The sequence below is a fragment of the Marmota marmota genome, unplaced genomic scaffold, assembly GCF_001458135.2.
Source record: "Marmota marmota marmota unplaced genomic scaffold, marMar, whole genome shotgun sequence".
Lineage (NCBI taxonomy): Eukaryota > Metazoa > Chordata > Mammalia > Rodentia > Sciuridae > Marmota > Marmota marmota.
Genome location: NW_026000196.1, coordinates 9,955,509 through 9,974,697, shown reverse-complemented (window position 1 = coordinate 9,974,697; position 19,189 = coordinate 9,955,509). Strand labels below are relative to the sequence as shown.

Below are 19,189 nucleotides of genomic sequence, written 5' to 3'. Positions count from 1 at the left end.
GCAAAAGAGTCCAGAAGAAAGTACTAGCTGCCTTGATGTTGAATTCAATCCTAGTGGTCAAGGCATTTGAATACAAACTCTGACCAACCACTGACTAAATGCACACAGAGGCAAACCCTGTAAAGTCGAGCTTAAAAATAAATAATTTAAAACTTGAATAAAAACAAAAATCTGAACCAAGATACAAGTAGCCATATACTAAAGATTCCCCAGATTTAGTCCAGGCAAGTAATTAAACAAATTACAACAACAACTAACCTTCAGGGATTTGAAAGCCAAATTCAAAAGTGCCAGAGGATATGATCTTAAATGTCCAGTTTTCAACAGAAAATTAAAAGATGTGCAACAAACAAACAAAAATATGGTCCTTAGCAGATAGGAAAGAAAAAAAAACATTCAAATGAAATTATCTCAGAGGAGACCTCAACATTGGACATCAAAGTCTCAAAGCACCTATAACAAATATGTCCAAAGAACAACAGAAATCCATGTTTAAAGACAAATATCAGCATGATGATAATAACAAATAAAGAATCTTAATAAAGATAAAAAAAGGAACCAAGTGGAAATTCTGGAGTTGAAAAGTACAATGAAGAAAAGATTCTTTATGGAAGCTCAGCATCAAATATGAGATGTTTGGAGAAAGAATCAGTGAATTTGGTGATAAATCAGTATTATCCAATCTGAAGAACAAAGAAGGAAACTGAACAGAACCTCCAGAGACCTTTGGGATGCCATCAAGCATACCAATATACATGAAAGAGGAGACCCATAAGGAAGGGAGGGAGAGAGGGAGGCAGAAAAATAAAAATAATAATAATGGCCCAAAGATTCAAAATGTAGTAAAAAGCATAAATCTACAGATCCAAGAAGTTCAATAAACCCCAAGTTGGAAAAACACTAAAAGATCCATACCTAGAAAAAGTCTGTTAAAAGGCAACAGAAAATACTGAAAGCAGAGAAAGGGTGGGAGAAGACACGTCAATACCAGGGATCCTCCATTAGATTAACAGCCACTTTTCATCAAAAACAACTTAGGCCAGAAAACAGTAGAAGCAGTGAAAGAAAAATCTATCAACCAAGAACAATAGTCAGCAAAACTATCCTTTGAAAATGAAGACAAAGAAAGCTGTTCCTAGAAAATAAGGACAAAGAATTCACTGCTAGTAGATCTTCCTTGCACAGAATACCAAAGAAATTCCTTCAGGTGGAAAGAAAATGACACCTACAGGAACTCACACTTACATTAAGAAATAAAGAACACCATAAAAGTTAACCATGTGGGCAAACACAAAGGTTACATGTATGTAATTTTCCTCTTTATTTAACTTATTTTAAAGGCATGTGATTGCACAGAAAAATAGCACAACATTCACAACATGTATAAATATACTAAATATGACAATCATAACACATGGGAGGGGCAAGAAACAGAGCTAGATTGGAACAAATTTCTGTATTCTACAAGAATTCAGTTAACACTGATCTAAAGGAGACCTTGATAACTAGGTATATATTATACATGCAGTCCCTAAGAAAATAATTCAAAACATAAAGAACAAAGAAATTAAAATATTTAACACAATAAAGGCAATAAAAGAAGGAAGAGAGGAAAAAAAAAGAATGAGACAGAAAACAAACCACAAAAATGGCAGATGTAAAATCAACCACATCACCCTAATAACAGAGCCCAAAATACTTGAAGGAAAGATTGACAAAATAAAAAGAGAAACAAAATGATTCAACCCTAACAGTTGGAAAGGACCATATTCCACTTAAGAATAAAATAAAAACAAGCTAGGCATAGTGAATCGCAAAGTTTGAGGCCAATCTGAACAACATAGCGAGGCCCTAAGCAACTTAGCAAGACCCTATCTCAAAATTTAAAAAAAAAAAAATGGTCTGGGAATGTGGCTAAGTGGTAAAGTGCTCCTGGGTTCAATCCCTAGTTCCCTCAAAAACCAAATGATAAAAACAACTACTCAGAAAACCAGTAATGACAGAGATGACTTGGAAAACACCATCAATCTTACAACTCAACAATAAAATGACAGACAGCTCAATTCTTAAACTAGGCAAATAATTTGAATAGACATTTCACCAAAAAGCGCAAGCACATGCCTAGTAAACATTTGAAAAGATGTTTGGCATCACTAGTCGTAGGGAAATTCAAATTAAAAATCACAATGAGATACCACTATCTATATACTAGAATATTAAAAAAAAAAAATACAGACAACACCAGGCATTCAGCTTGTGGGAATGTAAAGGAGAAAATACTTACAGTCACTTGGAAAGCAGTTGAACAATTTCTTAAAAAGCTAAAACATACATGTACACAGGGCCCAACAATTCCACTCTCAGGTGTCTGTCCAAGAGAAAAGAAAACATGTATCTTTGCAAAGATTGGGAAGAGTGTCATTATGCATCACAGCCCCAAACTGGACACAACCCAAATGTCCATCAACAGTCACAGCAGAAACAAACTGATATATCCATAAAGCTAATACCAGCACAGTCTAATAAATCCAATATCCACTGAAGTCCAACACTAAGAAGTAATATTTAGTAATGAAGTTAAACTATTAACACATGCTAGGATATGACATGGGTTAACCACAAAAAGATAATGCTAAGTGAAAGAAGCCAGATGAAAAAGACTATATATTGTATAATTCCACACATACAGCATGTCCAGAAAAGGCAAAGCCAAAAAGAAAGCAGGTTTCCTGTAAGAACGGTCAACGAGCACAAGCACACTCCACAGAGTCATGGAAATGTTTTAAAACTGAATGTGATGATGGTTGCCAAAGTTTACAAATCTGTTGAAATGATTGATTAGTATACTCAGAATGAGCTCTGATGGTATGTAAATTATACCTCAATAAAGTGGGAAGGGCATCAAGTATACAAATGGCTAAAATATAAGGCAGAACGTAGTAAAAGCCATAAGAAAATAGGGAAATGTTGAGGGAGGTCCACGAAAGCATTCCTGGAGGAGGAACTGTTAGAGCCAGATTCTGTACACTAATAAAGCATTGATGGGTTAAGGTCAAAGAAGGGCATTCTCAGTGCAGAGAACCTATCAAGCAGATACACAGAGGTGGGACAAGCAGGGGCATGGATGGGGACACAGCGGGTACCACACAGTTGGCCAGTTCCTGCCAGTGAAGGGAGGGCTGGTCAGAAAAAAAGCCTGCAGAGCAGTCCTACTCTCTGGCCCTGAACCAGCTTCTCTTCACAGCTATGCTCTCACCTTGTTGTGACCAGACGTTACAGACTTAGAGTTGGTCTGGTTATTTAGGAACCACTCAAGCCATGTCCAGTGTTCCAGAAGACTCTGGGGTACATGTGAAAACCTAAGAGTTAGAATTTTGAAACCGACGACCCCCATGTTATTAAGCCTCATGGGTGGCTGTCCCCATACAGCTGGAATAGCTCTGCAGCAGGGATACCAGGAGCCTTCTCCTTCTTCACGGATTGCGCTTGTCTGCTTCTTCATTCCAAGGACAGAACAGAGAATTTCCTTTTAGGCACTGTCTTATAAATAGATAATATAAGGCATCACAAATAAAATTCATAGCAGTAACTTTTAACCTTTTTTTTCTTTATCCCCCTAACAGTCTTTTTACACATTTCTTCCTAATTACCTCCCAGGAACTGTTAAAACTCCAGACATAATGTATGTCTGTTTATATATTGTATGCATACCTATGTTATCTACATAAAAAGAACAAGATTTTGCCTCCTCTGCAAGAGACTGAAATGAATAGCCCCACTGAAATTGAGGACAACTTTCTCATGCTGAAAGGCTGGAGAGCTGGCCCCCCACCCCCAACTGGGGAGACTCCAAGGAAGCTGAGCATGGAGATTGTCCCCACCAGGCCCATCTAACATGGCCTAACTAAATCTGCATATTTATCTTCTCTGCCTTTTGTCCCATTTTGCCACTTCTTCTATTTTAAAAGCTTTCCTGGCCCTCAGAACCTCTGAAGATGCAGTTTTGAAACAGAAAGTTTCTTCTATATGACTTCAAAGCTAGCTTTGAATAAAACCTATTTTTCTACCAGTCTGACTCTAAATATTTGTGAGCCATGAGCTCTGCAGCCTAACTTATTCCCTGGGGCAGTAACAGTTACCATCCCCCCAACCCACAAGAAGCAATTTCCACACACACACACACACCCTCCATAGGGTTGTATCACCTCCATTAAGAATTCATGTTCTGGGGTCTCATAGTGAAGGGAAGGAGAGGACCCAATCCTCTGAGCATGACGTTAGTGTCCTGTACATCTAAGGGTCAAATTCCTTTAGTTGAATTCTTCCAAATCAATTGGAAAAGAGGAAGTGAATACAGTCTCTTTGTCCTCCAGAAGCAGTTCCAGTGGCTCTAGAGACCAAGGAATAATGGAACCAGGCCTGACAAGGAGAACAATTACAGAAATGAGATGTCTTGTGTATAATAAAAGCAGGAAGCCAAGAGAGACACACTGTTTGGGGAAATTGCACAGATGAGCAGGTCTATGATGGTGTTAGAAATTTTAGCACATAAGAAAATGCACAATCTGGAAAGACTAGGATATTCTGCTTCTAGAATGAAGGCATTATTTCTCTAGTTGGATACTCAGGACAAGGCATTCTTAACCTCAGCAAGGAAGTGGCCACTGCATAACCTGAACCAATGAGCTGTCAGCATATTGCAATGTGCCCTGGTGACATGGGGTTGTGGCTCTGGTTTTAAATAGGGGGTTTGGTGTGTGATGGGTGGAGGCCAGGTACATCCCCTGGGAATGCCAGAGCCCAATAATGTTAATAGAGTCATACCAGCTCCCTCTAACTTCATGCTTAAGAATAAGATGTACCAAGAGACACCTTCACACAAACTAAGAACAACAGAAGCAAACGATGACCATGAGCTTCCTCCGTATCATGAAATTTTGAATCAAAAAACTGCATCTAAAGCAAAAATGTCTTTTCATGCTCAACTTCATCTGGCTTTCCCAGCAGTTATAACTCCTTTTCCCTACCTGCACTCCTCTTCCTCCTGACGTGTGATCCACCACAGGACTCCTGAACAGAAGAAATGGGCCTTGAAATGGAAACCAAGGTAGAGCCTGAATACCTCCCCAAACCCAGCTTCACTTGCTTTTAGTTCCTTGCTTATGTCACCAATTTTAGAGGTTGTATAATCCAAGCAGTATATTCCCATTAGCTTCACTATAGATAATACCTCAGATGTAGTGCTCATAATGGTAACAGTGCCTGAGTTGCTTCTCAGGAACTTGGAGTGGCTCACATGGGTTGAAACCACCAGCCTTTGACATGGGCCTGTATAAATGTTTTGATGTTAGAGGGAAAAAACTCCATCCTCAGAACATGCTAATATCACCATCTTCTGAACACATGTCTTAGGAAGAGCCATGAAGTTTGATTATGAATGTGCAGGCCACCAATTATTTTACTTTTCCTTACCTCCTGTTATGGTCTGAACATGAGGTTTCCCTCAAAAAGCATGTAAGAATGTTCAGAGGGCTGGGGTTGTAGCTCAGTGGTAGAGTGCTCACCCAGCATTAGATTCAGTCCTCAGCACACCACATAAAAATAAATAGATAAAATAAAGGTATTGTGTCCAACTACAACTAAAAAATTATATATATATATATATTTTGTTCAGAAGTGAAATGACTGGATCAGGAGCAATTACCTCATTAGTGGATTAATCCATTTAATGGATTCATAATTTAAAAGGACCACTGGGTGGTAACAACCATAGGCAGGTGGGATGTGGCTAGAAGAAGTAGGTAACTGGGGTTGTGTCCTTGGACTATATCTTGTCCCTGGCTCCCCATGGTCTCTCTACTTCTCTCTAGCTGCCATGAGCTGAGCAGCTTTTCTCCATCACGTTCTTTGGACATGATGTTCTGCTTTACCTTAGGCTCAGAACAATGGAGTCAGTTGACCATGGACTGAGTGAAATCTCTGAAGCCAAGGGCCCAAAATAAACTTTTCCTTCTCTGAGTTATTCTAGTCAGGTATTTTAGTCACAGTGACATAAAGCTGACTAACACACCTTCTATCACCTTCATCAAATGCCTCACACTGCCCTGGTTTTCTGTCCCATAAATTCCCCTAAACCCTCTCCCCTGGAAGGCAGATTTGAAATTTGCTCTACTTGTTTCTGCATACTCAGCCAACTCATAAATAAACTCACTACTTTTGCAAAATTCATCATTCTAGGGACTAACATACCACAGTAGGGTAACACGGGCCTGGTTTAGTAACACAACTGGAGGCCTTGAACATCTATCCAGTTTCAGTGCTGCCTGTGGAACGTGGCTGCCAGGGCCTGGGCTGCAGTGTCGACTTGGCTTCATGCAGGAGAACAAGCTGATCCACTGGGCCGCCAGCATCCAGGGAGACCGCCTTTATCAGCTGCCAGTCCCAACATTTCTGTCAGCAGGGAAAACACCTGCAACCATGTTCTGAGATAGTCAAGAGAGCAGGGATGAAGGAAACAGAAATCAGGAGAGGCTGTTGCTTTTATTCCAATGCACATGAAAAACCAGGCTAAGAGATTAGCAGGAACATTTAACTGCTTAATGTTTTTGCTTTAAAAGCAACAATTTGTATAAATAATGACAAACAGTGGCAGGAACTTACCATCCATTATTGTGAATTTTAACAACTTTCCAGATGCTGAGAGTCATTATTGTCTCCATTTTAAAGAGGACACTAAAGACCAGAAAAGTTATACATCTTTCCCCAAGATCACACAGCTAGAAAGTGGCAGAGACATAGGATTCCAACACAGAACTGTCTGGCTCCTACGCCCATGATACCTCTCAGGAGAATCACACCTGATGTCATAGAGGCATTTTCAAAGTATAATTCTAACCATTTTCTTTAAGATGCGGCATGTCCTAATGACAAACAAGATATGCAAGTCTCACCCTTTGTCACACTGGGCAGAATGTCCCTCCACAAAGAAGTAACTCCACATGAGGCTTCTGCCTGGAATCCCCCCTCTGAGAAGCAACTGTGCCGACACTCTTTTGTTGGCAGGTAAATCAAAGTTTCTTCAGTTCTGTGACAGGGGCTGTCACTCTGAGCCCTTATCCAGGAAAGAACGTGCTGGTTTATAGAGCACAGGGGGAAAAGGCACATATGCTTATGCTGGAATCATTTCCATAAACACTGGGAAGTCCCTGCCTTAATTCTAGAAGCATGCTATGAATGGAAAATATTTCATAAGAGTTCTCTTAAACCATGTCTCTTTGTTTTTCCTTTTAGCCAATTATCTTTGGAGCTAGCTATAATTCCAGAAATGGAGGAGAAACAAATGGGAAAGGCAAACACTGGGAACTGGAGGGATTCAGTCTCCTTTAGAGAAGCAAAACCACCAACAGGCTGAGTGGTTTCACCGAACAGCTTCCTATTCAAAAACAAGAGCAAGGACTGGTCATTTTGACGGAGGCTGGGAGAAGGCGGTTCAATGTTCCCCATCTACCTACTTTAAAAATCTATGTGGGCTCTCAGGGGAAGATTTGCATTTATTAGAAGTGATGAACAGAATAAAAATGCAAAACACCACAAGATAACTTAATAACCTGTAAAGAGAAATGCCATGGTACTTGGGAACTGGAAAGATTAGTCAGAAGGAAGCTGAGCGCATATCGGGTGCAATAACCCTCAATGTTTAGACTGGAGGAAGTCAAGGAAATAGCTTCAATATCTCATATCATATGAAATGGGGCAGATTATTAAGAACTACTAGAAGCTCCATGAATCAATGGCATTGGCTGAGAAACCAGATGGCAAGTCACAGTGATTTTCTCCCAGTAATCAAATGTTAGTTCCATTTACAAAAAGCTTCCATATGGAATCCTGTCTCTATAAAACACTCTGTGCTGGCCCTGAACGATCAATATGGTTGAGCTAGCCCCTTCTATACAAGGGAGTACACTCATTGCAAAACAGTCTTAAATCCTCCAACCTGGTAATCGGTTTCACTGATAGCGGTGTTCTGCAGCAAAGAGCACCATATTAAACTTCTTGACATCTCCTTCATTGTTTCATTAAGAAGCGGATCCACAGTGAAAGGCACAGCTTTGGAGTTTAAGTTAATTGCTGATGAAACTGATCATGCCTTGGTTAACATCTCCAGTGATCAAGTTTCCTCCCAGCCAGCACTGAGAAAATGCACTGAGGTAATAACACAGGGGTGGATGTGTGCAAGGAGTCACACTCCTTCATGCCCTCGGGTCATTTTACTTTCAATGCTTCTTTTTCATGTAAAATACATCCCCTCCAATGTAGTTCAAGAGATTGGACTTGAAGAGATTTGCCTACACTGCTACAGGCTGTAAAATAATTGCGGAGGAAATGTGTTCCCAAAGGACAGACAAAGGAGAGAAGACTTCTGTGTCCTCACAGAGCAAATTCCTTGAGTCTCTGGAGATGGTCACAGCCACATGTCACAGATGCCTATGTGGATCAGGAGCCAGGAACTCAACCTTGAGTCGTGGGAGTTCTTCCAAGCTGATGACAACCTACTCCTGCCACCTCCTTGACCTTCTGGCAAGCCGCTATTTTGTGCCTGTGTGTGTCAGAAGTCTAAATACGATGAATGAGGACTTGCTAGGTCGCAGGGCCAATCCCCCATAGCAGTGATATCATTTGAAAGCCTTTTAGAAATGCAAAATCTCACACCCACCCTACCATAAACCTACTGGGTCAGATTCTGAATTTTAATAAGATTCCCAGGTGATATGTAAGGGCAGTAAAGTCAGAGAAACACTGCTTCAGGTTACATGGCCCCAGGTCCCCTCCTCTCCACTTCAAGGCATCACAGAGCTTGGTAGCAGCTTCCAAATGTATGATAGAAGGAAGGGAGGCTCACTCAGTGGGAATTCAATACCCAGTCTCACTGTTCAGCTGTACCTGGGGAGGAGGACATATACAAAACAGGGGTCCTTCTCCCCAGCCTCTCTTATTCCTGCTCCCTTCACATAGCCAACCTGCATGTCAGAACATTCTATTAGTTCTACCAAGGTAGGTCCCCATCTGTCCACTAGGCTATCTCCACTGTGTCCCGGCCGCCATGATCCTCTTCACCTGAGCTACCACCACACCCCACCTGCCTCTCCCCGTCATCCCTGCACTTCTGACAATCAAGGAATCTCTTGATGTGCCCAAGTCACATCACTGCACTGTGCTGCTTTCTCGGTACCTTCGGAGGGCTTCCCATGGACCCGGAATACAATCCTAACTCCAGATCCTAGCATGCAAGGTGTATAAAAATCCCACCTCTTCCTTCCTCCCTCCCTCACTTCCTCACCACACAAGCCACACTGGCCTTCTTCCATCTTCTACAGGCAGGTCACACCTGTTCCCAACTTAAGACAATCAGCCATTGAGACTCCCTGGGACACCTATTCCAAATCATGACTGGAATGACTTCTCACCAAACAGGCCTTAGTTCAAATGTGCCTTCCTGAGAGGATGCACCGTCTTCCCTTTCAAGCCAGTCACCATGGCTACATGCTCTCTGGTCCTAGTTACACTCAAGTAGTCCTTCCAGAAGTGTCCTATTGTGTGCTTTTATACCCTCTCTTCCCTACTAGCAGGAAAGCTCTTTAAATCCAGGACTTTGTTGTTGCTGATTGCTGGAGCCTAAGAGTCACTGGTGCATAGTAGGAACAGGGTTGGGTGGACAGATGGATCAATGGATGGAAGGAAGGAAAAGTACTGGCCTGAAAGCTCCAGTCTTGTAGATCTCAGTTCTGGCTGCACGTTAATTACTTGCATGTGTCTGAGAAATGCTAATACTATGTGTCGAGAGCCATCCATGAACTATATGTGGACCAAACTGGCATGGAAGCCCACTGAATAGGAAAACCTGGTATTTGGGAACTTCCAGTGGCAATCACACTGGGTAAGATCACCCAGATACGTGTAAATTTCTATTCAGCTCTACCCAAAGAGGTCCCATATAGCACCGGAGATAAGGGCGATCAGCTGTAGCCATATAACCTCTCAGAGATGCATGTAACCTGCCAAGATGCCAATCAACCTGTTGCCTGCAACACATCATGAAACAAGACTTCACCCCTGAACCTTTTCCCTACCTTTGATGTACCCCCTTAAATAAACTACTGGAGCCTTTTTTTTTTTTTTGACTGTTCAGCTCCAGTTCCTGTGTGGGCTGGACCTATCAGGTGCTCTGCTTTTAAAACCTATTCTCTGACTCTCTTATTTCTTCACTAATTTTTTTCAGACTTTAATTTTCTCAGGTGGCTTATACCTTCTTGGGCAGGAGGAATACCCTGGCCAGGCTCTCGAAATAATACTAGACTACAATGCTATGAATACTTGACGCCCCCCGCCCCACTGCCACCAAAATAGCAACAATGTGATAGTAGTAGGAGATAAAGCTTTGGGAAGTGATTAGGTCATGGTGGCAGAGTCCTTAGAAATGGGATTAGTGCCATTATGAGGGCTCCAGGGAGTTGCCTTGTCCCTTCCCCCCACAGGAGGAAACAGCTAAGATGGTGCCCTCTGTGAACCAGGAAACAGACCCTCACTAGACACCAGATCAGTTGATACCTTGATCTTGAACTTCCAGTCCCAAGAATCCCAAGAAGTGAATTTCTGTTGTTATAAGCCACCTAGTTCATGGCTTCTTGTTATGGCAGCCCTGGGCAGACCAAGGCACAGGCCATTGGATCAGAATCACAGCCTCTGTGCCTATCCTCACAGGCCAGGATCTTGAGTTAGTATTTTATTCAGGATCCATGGGAAGCCCTCGGAAGGTACTGAGAAAGTGAGTATCTGGCCACAGTACTGGCCACATGTGGCTGAATTGGGTTAATAAAAGTCAAATAAAATTAAAAATGCAATGTCTCCATGGCATTACCCTGCGCCAGGTGTTCTTTGGCTTGCTGTGACATCTCCCTACCCTACCGGGCAGAACAGATAGGCAACATCTCTATCCCTGCAGAGAGCTACAAAGGAGCATACTATTCCAGAACTTCACCTGAGTCCAATTTATTATGTGGCTCACTTACACACTGAAGTACACTTAGAGTACCTTCACTAGCCAGGTGCCATACTAAGTGCTGGAAATAACAACAAAAAGAGTAACAACAGAAAATTCTCCATAGCACTTACTGTAAAGCAGCAGGTGTGGATCTATACGAGCTTAATGCATATTAACTTATTTCATTTTTGTTAGCCATATTAAGGGACACTATAGTTATCCCAGTTTGCACAGGAGAAAACTGAGGCAGAGAGAGATTTAAGAAACTGGCCAGTGAGTCGTCACACAGTTGGTGAGATGAGTCGGAATTTGAATCCAGACTCAATGTCAAATGGAGATTTAGAAAGGGAGAGTTGGGAAAGACTACAGAGATATTCCACACTGCTGAGTTGTGATCACAGTCTGGGGCTGACCAAGGGGCTTGCATGGTGGCACAGTCAGTATGAGCCATGGTCAATGTGGAGCTCTGCTCTAAGCCAGGATACTTCTATGTTGGAAGCTGTTCTGTACTCATGTCAAAGGAATGCAGCCCAGGGACGTACAATCGAGGCAGGGAAGTTCCTCTGAAGCCTTAGCAGGTAAGACCCACCTGCATCCCAACTACCTGGCTGGTAGTTATATCTGCCTTCTCTGGGGACATAACAGGAAGAATGTGGCAATGGACAGATACCCCTACATTATGTGACTCATCAGTAGAGTTGTTCTTTGGCTGCTTTTCTCTAAACAGTGTCTAAAAACACAGTCCCAATGCATCCAAGACCCAGGGAGATAGGTGGACAGTGGGGACATAGCAAGCCTCAGGGTGGGATCTACTCGGTTCAATTCAAGAACCATGGTCTATGGCAGTAGTAAGGCCTCAGAGAACTCTCATATCAGCACCTTGCAGGTTGATTTAGATGTCACATCCCACAAACACCTAAGGGGCAAAGATGGGGGAGCAGCTCCTTGATCCTTTTGAGTCAAATGGGGACACCATTTAACAGACCAACCCAAGGATTACTTACTTTTCTAGGTCAGGGGTCCACAAACTATGGCCCTCAGCCAAATCCCATCTGCCACCTGTCTCTGCAAGCACAATGTCCTTGGAACAGAGCCATGTCCATTTGTGCAGTCAACATGGCTGAACTCTCGTTCCAACAGCAGAGCTGAGAAGCTGTGAGAGAGCAATAGAAACTATATGGCCTTCAAAGCCTGAAATATTTACCATCTGGCTCATTGGAAAGGAAGTTTGCCAAACTCTGATGTAGAGAGTATACCATACCTGAATTTGCTGTATATTCAAGGCTCAGGCACTGTGAAGCTACAGGTTAACTTGTAGGCTTCTGTAGAGCAGAAAAGATAACCCCAAAGTTCTATCAATGTTGCCACGTAGAACGTCACTGATTCTGTTTGTGGCCGTCACAGACTGGGTTTCACAGCAGGCTGATGCTTCAATGGACAACGGTGAGCTGGAAGTCTATGAAGGAATGTTCTAGGGGTCAGCCCTGCAGAGGGAAGGAAGCAGGACTTGCGGGGAGAGAGGCTGGGCTGGATCAGCTGCCACAGAAGGCTCAGCTGACGCTAAGGGTGCTCCAAAGACAGGAGAGATGATCCTCGAGAGACCCAGGCAGGGCTGAGAAGACTGGCCCTCATTCCTACTCATGGATCAGACCCTGGGTGCAGCCTGACTTCAGCCAAGGCATTCCCTGAAGGGAGCTGACAACTCAGAGCCTTCTGCTGGCTCCACTCCCAGAGGCTTGGGCACCTGAGGCTGATGTGAATGGCACAGCACGAGTCCCCACATTTACCCAACGTTTCTCTTCTATGCTTCTTTTCAAAATGACTCTAAATACTGGATTCCTCCAGCTCTTCTCTCAGCTGGCTTTATCAACTTCCTGGCTCCCCCAGTCAGGAGTTAAATATTTGACTTGGGTTCACTCTGGAATTATAACAAGGGAATGTTTTCAACTTTTTCACATTTCCTTTGACAAAAGGCATATGTTAAATGGCAATTATTATAATATTATGATCAGGGAGGAAGACTGGGTTCTGCTTTGAAGCTGACACATCCCCTAAAGGCTCATGTGATAAAGGCTTCATCCCCAACACAGCAGAGTTCAGAGGTGGCGCTCTTGGGAAGTGACAGGATCATAAGGGCTCTAGCCTCATCAGTGGATTGATCCACTCAGGGATTCAGACGAATGGACTGAAATGAGACAAGGGAGTGAACTGCAAAAGGGAGTGGACCTTGGGAGGGGGGCACCCTCAGAGACTGTGACTTCCTGGTTTCTGGTCTTTCTCCCTCTCCCCCTCTTTCACTTCACCTTCCCTTCCTCCCTTTCCCTCTCCTCCCCTCTCTCTCAGCTTCCTGGCCATCAGGAGCCGAGCTGCCTTCCTCTGCCACACCATTTCAGTATGATGTTCTGCCTCAACTCAGGTCACAGCAATGGAGCCAGCCACCCGTGGACGGAGACCTCTGCCACTGAGCCAAAATAAACCTTTCTCCAGGTTGATATTCTCAGATATTTTGTCACTGTGATGGAAAGCATATTGACACCGCCTTTATTTAAAATGAATGGATGCTCAGTCCCCACCTAGTGAGGATTTCATTTCCTCTGGGTCTTGCCGTCCAGCCATGACAGTCCTGAGGCATCAGGAAGCCAGGACAGCAGAAAGCACCTTCCCCTCCAAGGCCACCTGAATGGCTGACTGGAGGATGCGGAAGGCTGCCCTGACCAGAGAGTTCTGGAAAAAAAATAGCCAAAGGGGAAACCTGAGTTAATTCAACTGGCCTTTGGAGTTGCTGATGGTCAAAGGCTTACAAGACACAGAGTCTTTATTTGGCTTGAGCTAAAGGATAGGGACCAGGCAGTACTTTCTCAGGAGTCTATAGTGATGTCTTTGAAGAGGCAAAATAATAGATATGACATCCTGAACATTCTTGCTTTAAAATGCACAGTGAGAATCACAACTGTCAAGGCCAGGCATGGAGCAATAGAGCTGAGGATGGGGCCACTGAGAGGGTTCCGCAAGCCATGAAGAGGTGTCACATAAATCTCTACAAAGCCATATATACTCTTATAATACCAGCAGCTCAGGAGGCTGAGGCAGGAGGATTTCAAGTTCAAAGCTAGCCTCAGCAACTTAATGAGGCTCTAAGCAACTTAGCAAAATCCTGTCTCAAAATTAAAAAAAAAGAAAAAGGGCTGGGGATATGAGGATAGGGCTCAGTGGTTAAGCACCCCTAGGTTAAATCCCTGGTTAAAAAAAAAAAGAAAGAAAGAAAGAAAGAAAGAAAGAAAAACACCTCTAAGGAAAGGAGAGAAAGGCTCAAAGAAGACTTGGGATGTAATACATGCTTCCTGCAAACAGAACACATAGCCATGATGAAGGACAGCAGGCAATTTACTCAGAAATACAACCATAAGAGTAAGAAAATGAAAATGGATGGATACAGGGATGGAGAGACGGATAATTAAGTTAAAGTGAACAGAAAAATGTTAATTGTAGAATCATCACAGTGGGAATATGGGTATTAACTGAACAATTCAAGTTTTCCTCATGCTTGAAATGTTCCATGATAAAACATGAAGGGAAAAACAACTATTGATAATGCAGAAAAGACAAAACATAACCTCATTTTCTATTCCATATGTTAAATGTGTGCACACTTACAGAATATTCAAATTGACATGCATGCATATATAAAATTATATATATATATATATAAAGCACAAATATACGGTTTTGGGCATAGAAAAGGATAAGGTATTCAAGCTGGGTCTTTATTTCTACTAAGAAATGAATGTCACAATGCTTCCCAGACTACATAATTCAGAAAAATACAGACTATTTTTCCCTTAAAATAAGTTATTCTTAAATGCAATGAAATTGCTCAGGGCAAATAGTATTTATGAATAGTTGTCAGAAAATAACGACTATTCTGAATGATGCAAAACAAAGTCATTCAAACAATTTGAAGAAAAAGAACAAAATCCAAATATCATCCTCTCACCTTAACAACTTGGTTGAGTTGCCAAGGCAAAGGGGCCAAGGCAAAGAGCAAAGGGAACACAGAGAAGCAAGGCCCTTTCCTTTTCTACTATGAGAGCAATGCCAGATCCTCCCTGTGGTCACAGATAAGCTAGAGTAGGATCCAGGTGTAATAGTTATGCTGTAAGTAATGTTAGGTGCACAACAATTGCACTTGAAAGGAACCCACCCCACAGTTTCCTGGCTAATAAATTCATGCGACAATCCCACATGCCATTGCAGAATTTGCGCTTCAGTGGAAGCTTGCCACTCAGAGCCAGAGGCCTAGATCACCCTTGGATGTAAGGAGAAGCAGTGTGTGCTTGGGACCCGAGGCCCAGGGAAATTTATGAAATGGAATCAAGGGTGGGCAAAGGATAAATCAAAATGAACTGAACCTGAAAATTATGAGCGATAGCAGAGGCATTAGGGCCTGCGTCAGGGCCTGCATATGTTGCTGATGCACCCCAAGTTCATCAAGTCCGCCTGGTCCTTTCCTGGACACAACTGAGAACTTACATCTGTCTATGGACTATGCCACTCCGATGTTATAACTTCAGTCAAGGAGCAATACAGTTCACTGTACAGAGAACCAAATATGTCCACTTGGCTGGAATAAATTTATTACACAATAAACACTCAAATATCAGCAATCACTAATATTAATACAAGAAGTTTTACTAAGCATTTATTATGGGGCAGATACTGTGCTAAGCATTCTCACAACTTACTCCATGAGTTAAGAGCCAACACTAGCCCGCTTGGCAGAAAAAGAAACTGAGGTTTCCTATGCCCCAGGCCACCAGGCATGAGGAGGAACAGGGACTGGAATCCAAGCAGTGGGATCCCAGTCACCATAAGCACTCTAGCTATCTGTTAACTGGACCTGCACTTCTGACATGAAATGAAGGAAGAGCAAAGAGCAACAGCGAGTGTATGTATATCAGAGCCAGAGACCACGTGCTCAGGATATAATAAGAGAGCAAGAAGCTTGACCCCGCACCCCATTCAGATAACACTGCCAACCCGGTCTCCAAGACGGGGGAGCTGGGAGCCCAGCAAAGAGGCAAAGAAAGCACTGACTTCCGGCTGCTGACTGCCGGCCAAGCCCTTCACTCTCCTTCTCAAATCGGGTAATGATATCACAACCAAACCACAAACAAGGGCATAATTAAAGCTCTTTTACTTTGATTTGAAAGTATCTGAAATCTGCCAAGCACCAGTCACTACACAGACCAAAGCAGCACGGCCCCAAGTTTATTTGGCTTTTCTTCTCTCCTGCTTGGGATTCTGAGAAAACTAACTACATACTGAGCGCATGCGTTGGGCCAGGACCTGGTGAAGTGCTCTTTGCAAACACTATCTTATTAAATCCTGGCAAAAATGTGTGGGACAAGCATGATTAACTTCAATTTGGAGACACAAGAGAGGTTAAGTAGCTTGTCCACGGGCATACAGCTAGCCTGGCAGAAGGATATTTTAAACCCAGACAATTACGTTCAGCCCAGTTTTATTAAACCATGTGGCTACCTGGGACATCTTTCATCAGAAAGATATTCAGAAGACAGGGAGAAGGCAGCAAGCCTTCGAAAGTCCCCAGGATTAAAACCTGTTTATTAGTATGAAGTGGCAAATCACAGCTTGAGGGCAGCCCAGTCATCCTGGTACCCTCTGGGCTCTGGAAGACCAAAACTGCCGGGGCATGCCAAGATGATGCCACCATGAGAATGAGTATCGTTTGTCACAGCTGCTGCAGGGCTGGAATGCACTCAGACAGTCCCATGCCACTTGATGGAGAGAGTGCCCTGAGGGGCTGCAGTGTCTCAGTCAGCACCAGGTCCCCAAGTTAGAGCCCTGGGGTTACTGTTGGGGAGCTGGGCAGGCAGCAGAGTTGGACTGCAAAATGTGGGCAGGAAATAGCTCAGGCCAGCCTGCATCCTGGAGAAAATGCTAGAGGCAGGGGGAGAGGGGAGAAAGTGGTCATGACTCTAAATGAAGAAAGGAGAGTATATGAAGAAGGAAGCAAGTTGTCACCCACCTTGGCACCATTCTGGACTAAGTCTCAATACCAGGCCATTTTGAAACCTGCCCATGACCCAGCACTTGAATGTGATGACGATACCCCGCCTTCATGCACATCAGTCCCCTGCGCCTTCAAGCTAAGGGCCCTAAAAGCCAAGAAGAATTCCAGTGGGAAACTGAAGCTTGGTCAATGCACCGACACACACAGCACAAGCTGGGGGAATAAACCCCACACCCACCCTCAGTCAACTGCAATGTCAGGCATGAGCAGAATCCTTTACCCCTCTGAGCCTCAGCTGCCAAATAATACATCAGTAGAAGGACATGAAACAAAATGTAAGGCACTTGTCAGCACCTGACATCTAGCAGGGTCTCAATAAATACCCAAGATTACTTATATTCACAAGTAATAGCCATCCCCTCAAATTCTTGCCTGGAGTTGAGCTCCACTATTCAGATGGGCGTGGTCAGTGGGAGGTCCTGAACACAAAGCCACCAAGGTAAGGGCACTGACTGCATCTGTGAGAGTAGTAACTTTGTAGCCAGTAAGTGCATAAATAGGACCACACTGTAGAAATAACACCAATGCTAGGACTAGACATCCATCTCTCTTTGGAAGGGCAAAGCACAGAGGCACATCACTGTGTCCATGCCAATGCTCACGTGGTCCCCTGGGCTACGGGCATCCCAGAGGAATTTACACAGCTTTTGCTGATGGGAAGGGTGATCAGCAGTCACGCCAACCCAAGGCAGGTGCCACAGACCAAGGAGACAGATTGTGACTAATAGGAGGACCTGGGAAATCTCCATTAAAACAGACATGTGGGAGATGAATGCTAACGTCATTTTCCAGCTGATAAGAAGACTTAGCATGTGGGGAAAAGATAGAATCCTGGAAGCTTCCAACGAGGATTTTTGTGCTTTGTTATGAGTAAAGGGAAAAACTTTCCACTGCATAATTAAAGGAGATCAAGGGGAAGCAGGACACTCTAAAAGAAGGGAATAATCAAAGGCAAAGACACAGAGATGAATACAGATACTGGGGAAATGGACCAATTAGACTTAGCATTCCAAAATAATACTTAGGAATCAATCCAGCATTCCTATGTGGTTTACAGGGCCCTGCAGAATCTGGCCTTCTAGCTACCTCTCTGCTCTCATCTCATACCACAATGACATTACATCTGGCAGACACATTGGCATTTCCATTCGTGGTCATAGCAAGCTCAGTTCAACCCCAGAGCCTTTGTACTTCCTATTCTCTCTGCCTGAAACACTCTTGCTCCAAATACCTATAAAATTTGATCCTATACTTCTTTTAAATGATATGTGCCGAAAGAGGCCTTTAGGAAAAGGCTCACTGCATGTTAGCAGCCCCCAAAAAGGAAGGAATGGAGGCGATTGAAGGAACCGATTGAAGGAACCAATTCAGATAGCCTATGGTTGCTCTTGGAGGGAATCTATTCCAATATGTTTAAGGACCATTACAGCAATTTAAGAGTTAGTGTTTGACAAATACTAGATATCCATTAAGAGCAACTCAGAGCATCACTGGAAAACTGTAGGGGTCTCAGGCCCAGCTGGCAAGCAGCCTAGGGCTCCATCTTCCTGTCACGTATGATTCCTGGCACTTGAGAGTTTGGCTGTTGGAATCCACGGCATTTGCTTGGTTCCTACCTGAGAGAGAGAGGAGCCAGGGCAGCTTCTCTGGCCTTGAGAAGCTCCTCACCTCTAAGCTCACTCCAGAAGCAGCCATAGGCCCCTTGTCCTTAGGGGTGAGCCTCGGGAGATACCCCTGGAGTAGGGAGATGGGGAGACAAGACCCAGTCTGACGTGGGCACAGTTCCCGGACCGGAAGAGAATACCAAAAGGAGCCAAAAGGGAGCAGAAGGCCTTTTCTCCTTGTGGGTCCGCAACCAGGTGATCCAAAGCAGAATAGCAGGCTCAGCCACCACCATCTGCTTTCCGTGTCCCCACCTGGGATGGAAAGGCTCTTTCCTACTAAGGCAGAAAACATTAGAGAACATTAGAGAACCCACATCAGACCCTATGCCCTGGATACAAGTGAGCTCATCAAAGGGCTCCAGCTATAGAAACCCAGTATCTGGGACAGACACT

General features: G+C 43.6%; 1 protein-coding gene across 1 annotated transcript in view; it reads right to left on the bottom strand.

The window, feature by feature from the left end:
• Slco3a1 (solute carrier organic anion transporter family member 3A1) overlaps nt 1-6,969 on the bottom strand; it is a 254,468-nt gene extending 247,499 nt beyond the window's left edge. The window contains exon 1 of the mRNA XM_048790315.1: nt 6,951-6,969. The gene's annotated coding sequence lies outside the window, so the exon portion shown is untranslated. The remainder of the gene's footprint in view (nt 1-6,950) is intronic.
• Nucleotides 6,970-19,189: the final 12,220 nt, after the last annotated feature.